At 39.8% G+C, this 10,348-nt stretch overlaps 1 pseudogene; it reads right to left on the bottom strand.

Annotated features, from left to right (window-relative positions):
- Positions 1–9,073: 9,073 nt before the first annotated feature.
- On the bottom strand, positions 9,074–9,865 carry LOC112311293 (olfactory receptor 1f45-like; annotated as a pseudogene).
- Positions 9,866–10,348: the final 483 nt, after the last annotated feature.

The following is a 10,348-nucleotide window of genomic DNA, read 5'->3' as shown; positions in this document are numbered from 1 at the left end:
TATTTGAAGGAAAAAATGAGAAAAGAATAGAGAGGCAAAGAAAGGAAACAAGGTGTTAAAACACATTATAATGTTGTATATTATGAATGGATGAAAAAGGTTTAGGAAGAGACTCTAGATTTTCAAGATATTTTAACTGTTACATGGAGGAAATGATTTTGATCAATTCTGTCAGGATATATAATGCATTTCAAGCACATCTCTGAAAACAAAAGAACATAAAACATAATAGTTTTAAGATTTCACAATCAGTAAATAAAAGGCACAATGCTCTATGACTGGAATCCAGTTCGTTTGATTCTGAGGATGGCTGTGGACCATTACTGCCCTGCGTTTTCAGTCCTTCAACAATCAATTCTGAGACAGCAATCACCTTCTGGCTCCCTATTAATTATCGTTTTAGCGGCCGTAGACAGGAGCAGTATGCCGTTATGGTTTTCACAGCACGCATGATTGCCTTGATGCTTTCTGTCCTGAGCAGTTCTTTATCCTGCAGCAGATTCTTTTCTTCCATCTGCAGCTGAGTGGTTTTAGAAATCCCCACGAGAACTGTTGGCCACAGGATTTGTGGATGTCAGTAATTAAGCCATCTACTCCAGCTGCAAGCTGTTGGACGATGCCGGTAGTAGAAGGGCACAGGCCTGCTGCAAAGCCAGCTTTCAGAGAACACAGACCAGTGATCTCTGGTTAGTTAGCCATGCACTGGGAGCCCGTTTTTCCTGGGTTCACCCATGATTTTTTCATCAGTCTTGCATCATTTTTACAACAGGGTGGTATTTGCCACAAGCCACCTGGCCTGCAAGTTGCTTTTTAGGATTTTATAGTGTCTAAAGAACAACAGTTTTCTGTCTCAGCCATCAAGTAGTCCATGCCATAGAATTACACTGGGCACATGCTGATTCTATAGAATATTATAGGCCTGAAATTTTATAGCGTGTCCCTGACATGGACTGTGGTTGGTTTCATGTCACTCATAATTAATTATGCAGTTCCATGGTTTCTGGCAAAATCATTTGTCTGTACTTTTTGCAATAAAGAGCATTTGTTGCACATTTTCAAATTCCTGCTCTGCTTAATCATTGAAGCATAGCTACAGGTGACACTTTACTTTCTGTAAAGTATCACCTAGAATTATTTCACAGTGTATGAGCCTGCCTGCATGCATCCTGTTCGCCTATTCGTTTTAGGTGATTTTGATCATGTACTCCTCAGTCACAGTTGCAATGTGCTGATTTGACTAGCAACCAGAGCTGATTGTGTCTTATTATCATTGTTTCTCCAACATCTAGTATATATCTACATATGTGCATATAGTAGGTGCTAAATAATGTATACTGGATGAATGAATGAATGAATGAATTGATCCAATATCACTGTTTTTATGATGCCTTTCTTTCTAAGTAGTACTGACTTTCTGGTCTTTTCATTTTGCCATTTAGATCCTTCTTTCATTTATTGAAAAAAATGTATTTTGTATTTATTATGTGACAGTAAATTCCTCAAAGGGATCACATGGCATCTAGTGTGTGTGTGTGTGTGTGTGTGTGTGTGTAAGAGAGAGTGTGTGTGAGAGAGAGAGAGAGAGAAAGTATTGAAAATAAGCACAGACAGGATATCAAATGCAAACCCAGGCCTATGGATGACTTCCTATCAGAGATGATTCTTTAACTATGCTCTTTAAAGAGGTGACCTGTCTAGGATAGGGCATGTGGAGGAAAGAAATTACCAGCATAGCATGCAAGTAGTGAGGCATGGCTGGTGGAGGATAGGTGTTGAGTGAGGCCTGAGTATTGCCAATTCTTAACATTACTGATTCCACCATATACCAAAACACTATCATTTCCTTGGCTATAATAAATAGCCTCCTACGTGGTCCCTCTGCTTCCTAATAGTCTCTTAGCACAACGGCTGCCTTAGAGACCTTTTTAAAATGCAAATCATGTCACCACTCTGCTCAAAACTTTAAGTGGCTGACCATCTCATTGGAAAGAAATCAAATGTCCTTAAAATATCCTATAAATCTCTAAATGCTCTGGTTCCTGGCTTGCCCTCTGCTCTTGCTTTCTGTCAATCTTCCCATGTTTCTTTCCAGCCACACAAGGGATTCCTATTCACTCTTAAGAGCATCGAATGCTCTCCCACTTCTGGATTTTTGTAGTTGTTACTCCCTCTTTTTAGAATATTCTTTCCCAAAATATTACCAAGACCATGTTTCATGCTCAGGTGTCACTCATAGAAGTCTTTCCTGACCATATTGTCTAAAATCATACCTATCTCCTCCCCTTCATCTTCTTTGAAAGCCTACCGGCATACCACTACCTGAACTGCACTCAGTACGTACTTGTTTATCGTCTGCACTGCCCAGCTAGAAGTATGGCGCATAAGGATAGGCAGTCCACGTGCTTTGCTCGTCATCTTTACCTGCACGCTGTCCTGGAACAGTGTTTGCCATATAGTAGACCCTCACCACATATTTGTTGAATTAATAAACCCATGTGTATTGGGAATTTGTTTTTTAAAGAACCTCTCCATATATGATTACTTCTATGTTGACTAAACAGTAAATGTTCAATTAATAAGCATGTGTATGGAATATGTTATACTGTGTTCTGTTTAGTAATTATAAATAGGCCAAGTATTACTTACCAATTGTCAAAATACATTAACAAATATAGGAAAAGTATAATAATCACAACTTAAACCTCACTGGTAAAAATAGAAGGCAAGATGAACAAAATTTTTTTAATGTGTTGAGTATCCACAGCTTTGTGGACAGTGCGCTAGACAGTTTTGACACAGAGGGTCCTAAAGGGGTTTAAGTTGTGACAAAACAGTGATAAATTCTTCACTCTTTTAACTGTATGAAACTGACATTTCTCTACAAATGTCAACAAGAGATTTTTCTGAAATAGTAAAATAATACTGAAGGAAACTGGTGACTTCCCAAAAGCATCTCAGTGGCTTGGATGATTTGGAACGTTCAAGTCCAAATGCCCTTCCCATGGACAGCATTGGCTTTTTACACAGAGCGGTTGGGTTGGGCAGGAGTTCAACAGAGAATGCTGACTCTCCGATGTCATGTAGAGAAAAGCATGATAAAATGGAAGATCTTAGAAGCAAAATGTCTTTGGCTGTGTACAGAGTTTTCAGACAGTGTTTTGCCTTCTTTGTCCCCAGGCTAATTTCTTAGAAGCACAGACACATTTCTGTCAAGGTAATGGCTCAAATTCATGAGTCACTCAACACATACTCATTGAATGTCACTATGGGCGGCACACAGCACATCACTGCTGTCGCGATGCCGCACAGGAAACCAACTGTCACGTTTTTTGGCCGTGTGTTCATTTTCTTTTCTGGGAAGAGAAACATAATTCTATATGAAAAATTTACCTACATAGCTCTAAGCTATGTAATACACTCCATTACTAATTTTCAGTTTCCTCAGTGAAATGAGGTATTAAAGGTAAACATTAATTACATAGCAGCTGAATTTTTTTATTTTGGCCTGGAGGAGCTGAAAAAAAATCCAGAGAAATCCATATACTATATAGTGAAAATGTCAATCCAATGTTTTCAAATATTTACAATCTTTTTTTTAAGGAAATGATTAGAGTGGAAATACCTGAGGCACTTAAAGAAGTCTTAAAATTGCAGGCAAAAATACAGGACTAAAAACAATGCTGTCTCAAAGGCAATGTGAGAATATAAAGCAAGTTTTCTACCATTACCTAATTAGATTCATAATTTTTTCCCAGATTGATTCAAGGCTCCTTTGTTGTCCAAGCATGAAGGTCAATTTTAGGACTTGGCAATGAGAGCTCTTACATAAGATTGTTCCAGAAACACAAAGGTGTTACTCCAGGAACCAGGGTGTGGTAGAGAGAGTCAAAATATTTAAAAATAGGTTTTCATGGTAGTTTTCTCCATTTGTAACTATCAAGATCCCTGCTTCTGTTTACATTAAGCTAGGATGTTATTTTTAGGGGAATACAACAAAAGTGTATCATTTTCTTTGTATATGTGTTTTGCTGATTAACTAACAACCTTACTGAAAACTATTTGTTTTCAAAGACTCCCTTTCTCCCCTGTACAATTCACAATATTTTCATCATTCAAAAATAGATCTCAAATATCATTACTTTTATGAAGATCTGGAACGTCTCCAATGTTCCATCAATACACTGTCCCACTAAGCTCCTATAACATTCTGCATCCATCTCTACCAAAGCTAACTCACTGTATTGTACATACAAGACTGTCTCCCCTCATATACTGGGTGGCCCTGCAAGTCAAGAACCACTAGAGCAGTCACCTAAAACTATATGATGCTACACAAACGGAAGTGAACTTATCACCCAGTTCATTAGTTCATTGCACGTATGTTCTTATATCTCCCTTAAATTGGGCTTTCTCTCAAAGGCTCTGCTTCCTAGGCTGCACATGGTTTATCACATACATCAGGAAATTAGATACATTAGCAGGTGACAAATATCAACAATGAACTGGGATTTATTGTAATCAACCAATATGCTCAGCCTTGTAATTGCTCAGAGCTTTTTGCTCCATAATTATATGGTTGCCTCATTGTAGCCATTTAATGATGTTATAATTAGTGAGTAATTAACTAAAGCTTTTGCTGAGATGCTGCTAAGCACGATACATGTGTGCAGGTTGAAAACATGAGGATTGATAAAGTACTTAGTCAACAATTTTCAGAGAACACTTCAGCAGATCCTCTTCAAACCTCAGTAATTGTAAACCATTTCCCAGCTTACAGAGTCAGCGCCTTACTCCTTAGGTTGTTTTGCAGGCCCTCCCAAGTCTGGAACGGGAGCTCTAAGCCCTGCCATACTGCCTCTCCCACCCCACCCTTCCGCACTTCCACACATTCCCTTTTCCATTTCCACCATGCCTTAAATTTAAAGCAATTGCCAGTTTACATTTGTGACTGTATTTGATGTGTGAGGTGGGTTATGAAGAGCATAGTGTTCAACTTAGAGATGGAAAATGCCTTAGTTTAAAAGGCTGTTAGTAAAACAGACTTGTCTCAGAGTTGAGTCTCTTAAGACTCCATATCAAGTGCTCTTTACAACCTAGTTTGTGTAAATGGGGCGTCAGAAGCAGAACAGAATGCATTTGGGAGAGAAATACAGGGGTAGAATAAAAAGTAAAAGTGAGAGTCAATGTTGAATGAAATGATAGGATGTGCTGTTGATACCTAAGAAAATACTCCAAACCACTAACCAATACATAAAAAAAAAAATGGTGGAATACCCTCTTACACAGCAGCTTCCCTCTGGAAGAGGGCAATGCTACTAGTGCCTAAGTCACAAGGCCACTTGGAAGATTAACTAAGAAGATAAAGCATGTTAAGCTCTTTGGCAATGTGCCAGATGCACAGTAACCACCTATGACTGGGAGTTATTAGGGAGAGACAGACAGACAGACAGGAGTCTGAGGAGTTTGAGAGCAGAAACGGGCCTGGCCTCAGTGCTGCCCAGGGGAAGCATGACTGGACTCCCCAGCTCAGCAAGGCAAGGGGCCAGGGTGCGTATTCTCTGGTGTGCAGATGGTTCCCCTGCTTGCCCAGCCTGAAGTCATTCTATATTGGAATCCAATGGGTCAGGTGCCCTCTTGTTCTGATCCATCTTTACTAAGTAATCTTTTACGATTTGTTTTCCCTCAGAGTCAGTGAGACAGTATCCTCCAAAGGCCAACACATGCATCTCAGTCCAGAAGAACTCAATTTCACCGCTGTAAATTTTTAAAATATCATTCTGGATTGTGCATTATCCACAGCAGTAACTGGTTCTATCACTTTCCCTTCATTGCCTTCCTTTTCTTCCCTGGGTCACTATCACACTCCCCTATGGGTGTTCCTTTTACTTGCCAAATAAACCAGCTTCCCTGGCATCCTGGTCTCAGGGTCTGTCCCTGGGGGAACCCAATATGTTGGTTACTCTGCATGGTAGGAAGCGTAACCACCAGTGCAACTCAGTTCGTGTATGTATAGGTCAGATGTCTGGGAAGAATAGAGGCCACCCACTCAATTCTAATTCTGGAAAGTCTTGGGAAGAATCCTTGCCTGTCATAGGGTAGGTATCAAGGGAGGTGTAGTGTTTTGCTTTTCCCCTCTGAGCGCTAAGCCTAGACAGGAGACAGGCTACTATGACTAGCAGCCCTGTCGGAAACGTGGAGAGTCAATGAGGGGCAATTCCCAAAAGGAAGGAAAAGAGAACTACTGCTTCTCAGAGAAAAGATCAAGTGTGCTAAGCAGGCAGAAACAATCCATGCACAGTAAAGATATATATTAACAAGTCTCACTCACCAAATATAAATCAGCAGTAATAATATCATGTCCCTCTACCACACCAAGAGGAGCAACTGCCCAGACAGTCCGTCCATTCCCACTGTACTGCTTGCTAGATGAGTCCCCAAACCCTGGCCTCCAGTCATCCTCCTCCTGGGCCTTGACCCAGAGCATCAGCATGAAATGCAGCCCTGCGGTCAGTCCTCATTTCTGCCTAATTGGCAGGTGCTGTTGGTGAAAGAGCACTGGATCAGGAGTCACGAACACTGGTTATTATCTCCTGCTCATCTTGAAGCCACGACTTTACCCCTTTAGGCTTTAGCCTCCTGTTTGTAAAGATGTTCCAATTGGATCTCTAAAATCTCAGCCTTAATATGCTTTCATTCCTGGGAACTTTGTAATGCCCGTGTGGTAGAAATCAAAACTAACCCCATTGAGGACCAGATATGTAAAAATCTTCGTGTTGTCATTTTTAAAAAATAGTTTATTTCTATTGTCTGTCTTCCCAACTCCACATTCCCTATTGTAGTAAGAGTGATCTTTTAACAAGTAAATAAAAGTGCCTTTGGCTGGTGTGGCTCAGTGGATTGAGTGATGGCCTGTGAACGGAAAGGTAGCAACCTTAATTCCCAGTCCAGATATATGCCTGGGTTGTAGGCCAGGTCCCCAGCTGGGGGCGTGCGAGGGGCAACCGATCTATGTATCTCTTGTACATCGATGTTTCTCTCCCTCTCCTCCTCCCTTTCTTCCCCTCTCTCTAAAAATAAATAAATGAAATCTTTTAAAAAAGTAAAAAGGCTTTAAAATTTTTTTTTAAATAAAAGTGAAACTAAGAAATAGTCATACTGTTTTCCTACTGAAACCCACTCTGCCTATTTGGTTCCAGAATAGAAAATAACCTTGCTAGCTCGTCATTAAAAATAACAAAAACAAATAAATAAAACCTTCACGAACTGACCCCAAGCTGCCTCTCCAGACTCCTACACTCCCTTAACCAAGCTTCCCCTAATGTTTACATCTTACTTAACCACGATACATTTATCACAATTTAAAAAATTAATATTTGTACAATACTATTAACTAAACCACAGACTTTATTCAGATTTTGCCATGTTTCCCCCTAATGTTCTTTCTGTGCTCCAGAATCCAATCCAGGAGACTACGTATTGAATTTACTCATCCTGTCTCTTTAGCATCCTCCATTCTTACACTTGCGGTCTTTCCTTGCCTTTCATGATCTTGGCACTTTTAAATGTACTTAAAAATGTATTTAACAATACATTCAATCACTAAAAATGTATTTTACAGACACTTTTCCCCACTTTTGCTTATAATATCTTGGCAAAACAAGGGTTTTCAAAGTGTTTTATGTCACCTCCTTTCTTCTCACCGTCTTCAGGGAGGTTATGTCATACATTTATAATACAGGCACATTTAAACAATCTGCATCTGATTCTGGCTTCTTCCAACACCTTATGGGATTTTTTCAAATTTTGTATATAGGGAAGGTTGCTCTTAGTGACGTGCAGTTCTGCAGATTTTGATATTGAGAGGCAAGCGTGCGCCACCACCGCAGTACCATGTGGAACAGTTCCATTACCCTGAAAATTTGCAACAGCCAATATGTTTCCCATCAGTATCGTTTTTCCTTTTCCAGAATTCCATACAAATAGAATCATATAAAATTTAGGTGTATATGTCTGTGTTCTTTTACTAATAAAAACCACTTAAGATTCACCTATTTTGGTACATGAATCAATAGTCGGTTCTTTTTTATTCTAAGTAGCAGGGCATGAGGTGGGAGTACCATAGTTTATCAATTTTCCTGTTCAGGGATATTTGAGTTGTTTTTAGTTATTGGCAGTTATAATAATGGTGCTAAAAAACATTGGTGTATAAGTTTTTGTGCCAACATAAATCTCCAGTTCATGTAGGTAATTTTCTAATAGAAGAAATGCTCAATTATGTAGTAAGTGTAACCTTAAATTTATAAGAAACTGGCAGCAATATTTTGTGTTCTGATCAGCAGTGGATGGGAGGTCCTATTGCTCTATTTTCTTACTACCACCTAAAATTATCAGATTATTTATTTTAGCAATTCTAATAAGTGTATGAGATCTGTGCCAGAAAAGTCAAGCCATTGTTAATATAATGAGGGCAGTTTGTGCAAATTGATGTGACTTGGCAGCCAAGGGGAGTAGACTGGAATGAGCAGGTGTGAACAATGACGACTTCACTGTACCAGTCAGTGGGGGTGGTAGATGCCACTGAGTGAACTTGTGTACTGTGTGTATGTAGCGTTCAGAATGACTGAGCAAGTATAGCACAAATCTGTATCAAATTTTGTGTTAAGCTTGAACATTCCTCCACGGAAACTATTTGTGTGATTCAGAAGGCCGCAGCTGTGGGCAACTGGTGATTGGCAGCTTCATCACGACAAGGTGCCTGCTCATGCATCACATCTTGTGCAGTTTTTTTTGTGAAACATCAAATCACCCAGGTGTCTCAGCCCCCCTACAGCCCAGATTTGGTGCCCTGTGACTTCTGGCTTTTCCCCAAACTAAAATCACCTTTGAAAGGGAAGACATTTCAGACCATCGATGAGATTCAGGAAAATACAATAGGGCAGCTGATGGTGATTGGGAGAACTGTGTGAGGTCCCAAGGTGCCTACATTGAAGGGATCTGAGGAGTCATTGTTCTATGTACAATGTTTCTTAATTCTTCTTCAATAAATGTCTCTATTTTCAGATTACATGGCTGGATACCTTCTGGACAGGCCTCATGTAGTGGTATATAATAATTCTATTTACAGAGAGACCACAGAAAAATGGGAGGTACAGTTGGCAAAGGCCCTTTGCTTACCCTTTGGGGACTCAATTCTTAGAACAGCCAATGCAATGTAAAAGTAAGATGTAAGGATGCAGACAGAGGGTCCAATTAGCAGTGTTCCTGACACAAGGAGGAGCATCAGGTTATTGACGTAAGTCTGGAGAAGGCCAGCTTCGGGAGGGGGACCAGATCACAGTAGAATGGGGGATGATATCGGGGCCACAGAAGGAAAGCCTGGTCACTAGGAGGGCATGCACTAGGGCATGGAGGGTAGTGACCACCCATGACCCAGCTACCAACAGGATACAGCACTGGGAGTTCACGGGCATGGCATAATGGAGGGGGTGGCTGACGGCCACAAAGCAGTCAAGTGCCATCACAGCCAGGATAAAGTTGTCCAGATCTGCAAATAGGTCAAAGAAGTAGAGTTGTGTAAGACCATCATAAGAAGTCAGTTTACTTCCTGAGCCAATGTTATCTAGCATCTTGAGAATTATTGTAGAGATGAAGCCAATGTCAGAGAAGGACAAGTTGACCAGGAAGATATGCCTGGGGGTGTGGAAGTGCATGTCAGAGCCAATGGCCAGGATGATGAGCAGGTTTTCCAGCATAGTGACCGGGGACCTGCCCAGAAAGAGCGCAAATAGGAGAGGCTGCTCCTCTGGCCACTCAGAGAGGCCCATGAGAAGAACTCATAGATGTTGGTCTGGTTTCTTCTGTCCATGTCTGGAATTCTGTATGAAATAAATTATATTAACTATAAATAGCAAAAATAATGATAATTCTGTTTTAAATTTGTGATTTTTAGTAACTAATGATTAGTGCATCTTTTCATGTGTTTATTTTCAAATTATATATCTTTTTGGTGGTTAGCCAATTCAGATTTACAGTTTTATTAGGTTGTTTTCTATTGTTGAGTTTTAAGTATTCTTTATATTTTCTGGATATACGTCTTTCAGCAGATGTGTAATTTACAAACACTTTCTTAATGCCTGTGTCTTGTCTTTTTGTTCTCTTAAAAATGTCTTTCACAGATCAAAGCTTTGGTAAAGTATAATTAATTACTATGTTCTTTTATGAATATGCTTTTGAAATGATATCTAAAAACTTGTAGATTTTCTGCTGTTTTCTTCCAGAGGTGTTTCAGTATTACATTTTACCCTTAGGGCTATAATCTGTATTGACTCTGTATTAATTAAGGTGTGAG

The sequence above is a fragment of the Desmodus rotundus genome, chromosome 7, assembly GCF_022682495.2.
Source record: "Desmodus rotundus isolate HL8 chromosome 7, HLdesRot8A.1, whole genome shotgun sequence".
In the NCBI taxonomy this organism is placed as follows: Eukaryota; Metazoa; Chordata; class Mammalia; order Chiroptera; family Phyllostomidae; genus Desmodus; species Desmodus rotundus.
The sequence above is the reverse complement of the archived record's forward strand: the minus strand, read 5'-3'. Positions and strand labels throughout refer to the sequence as shown.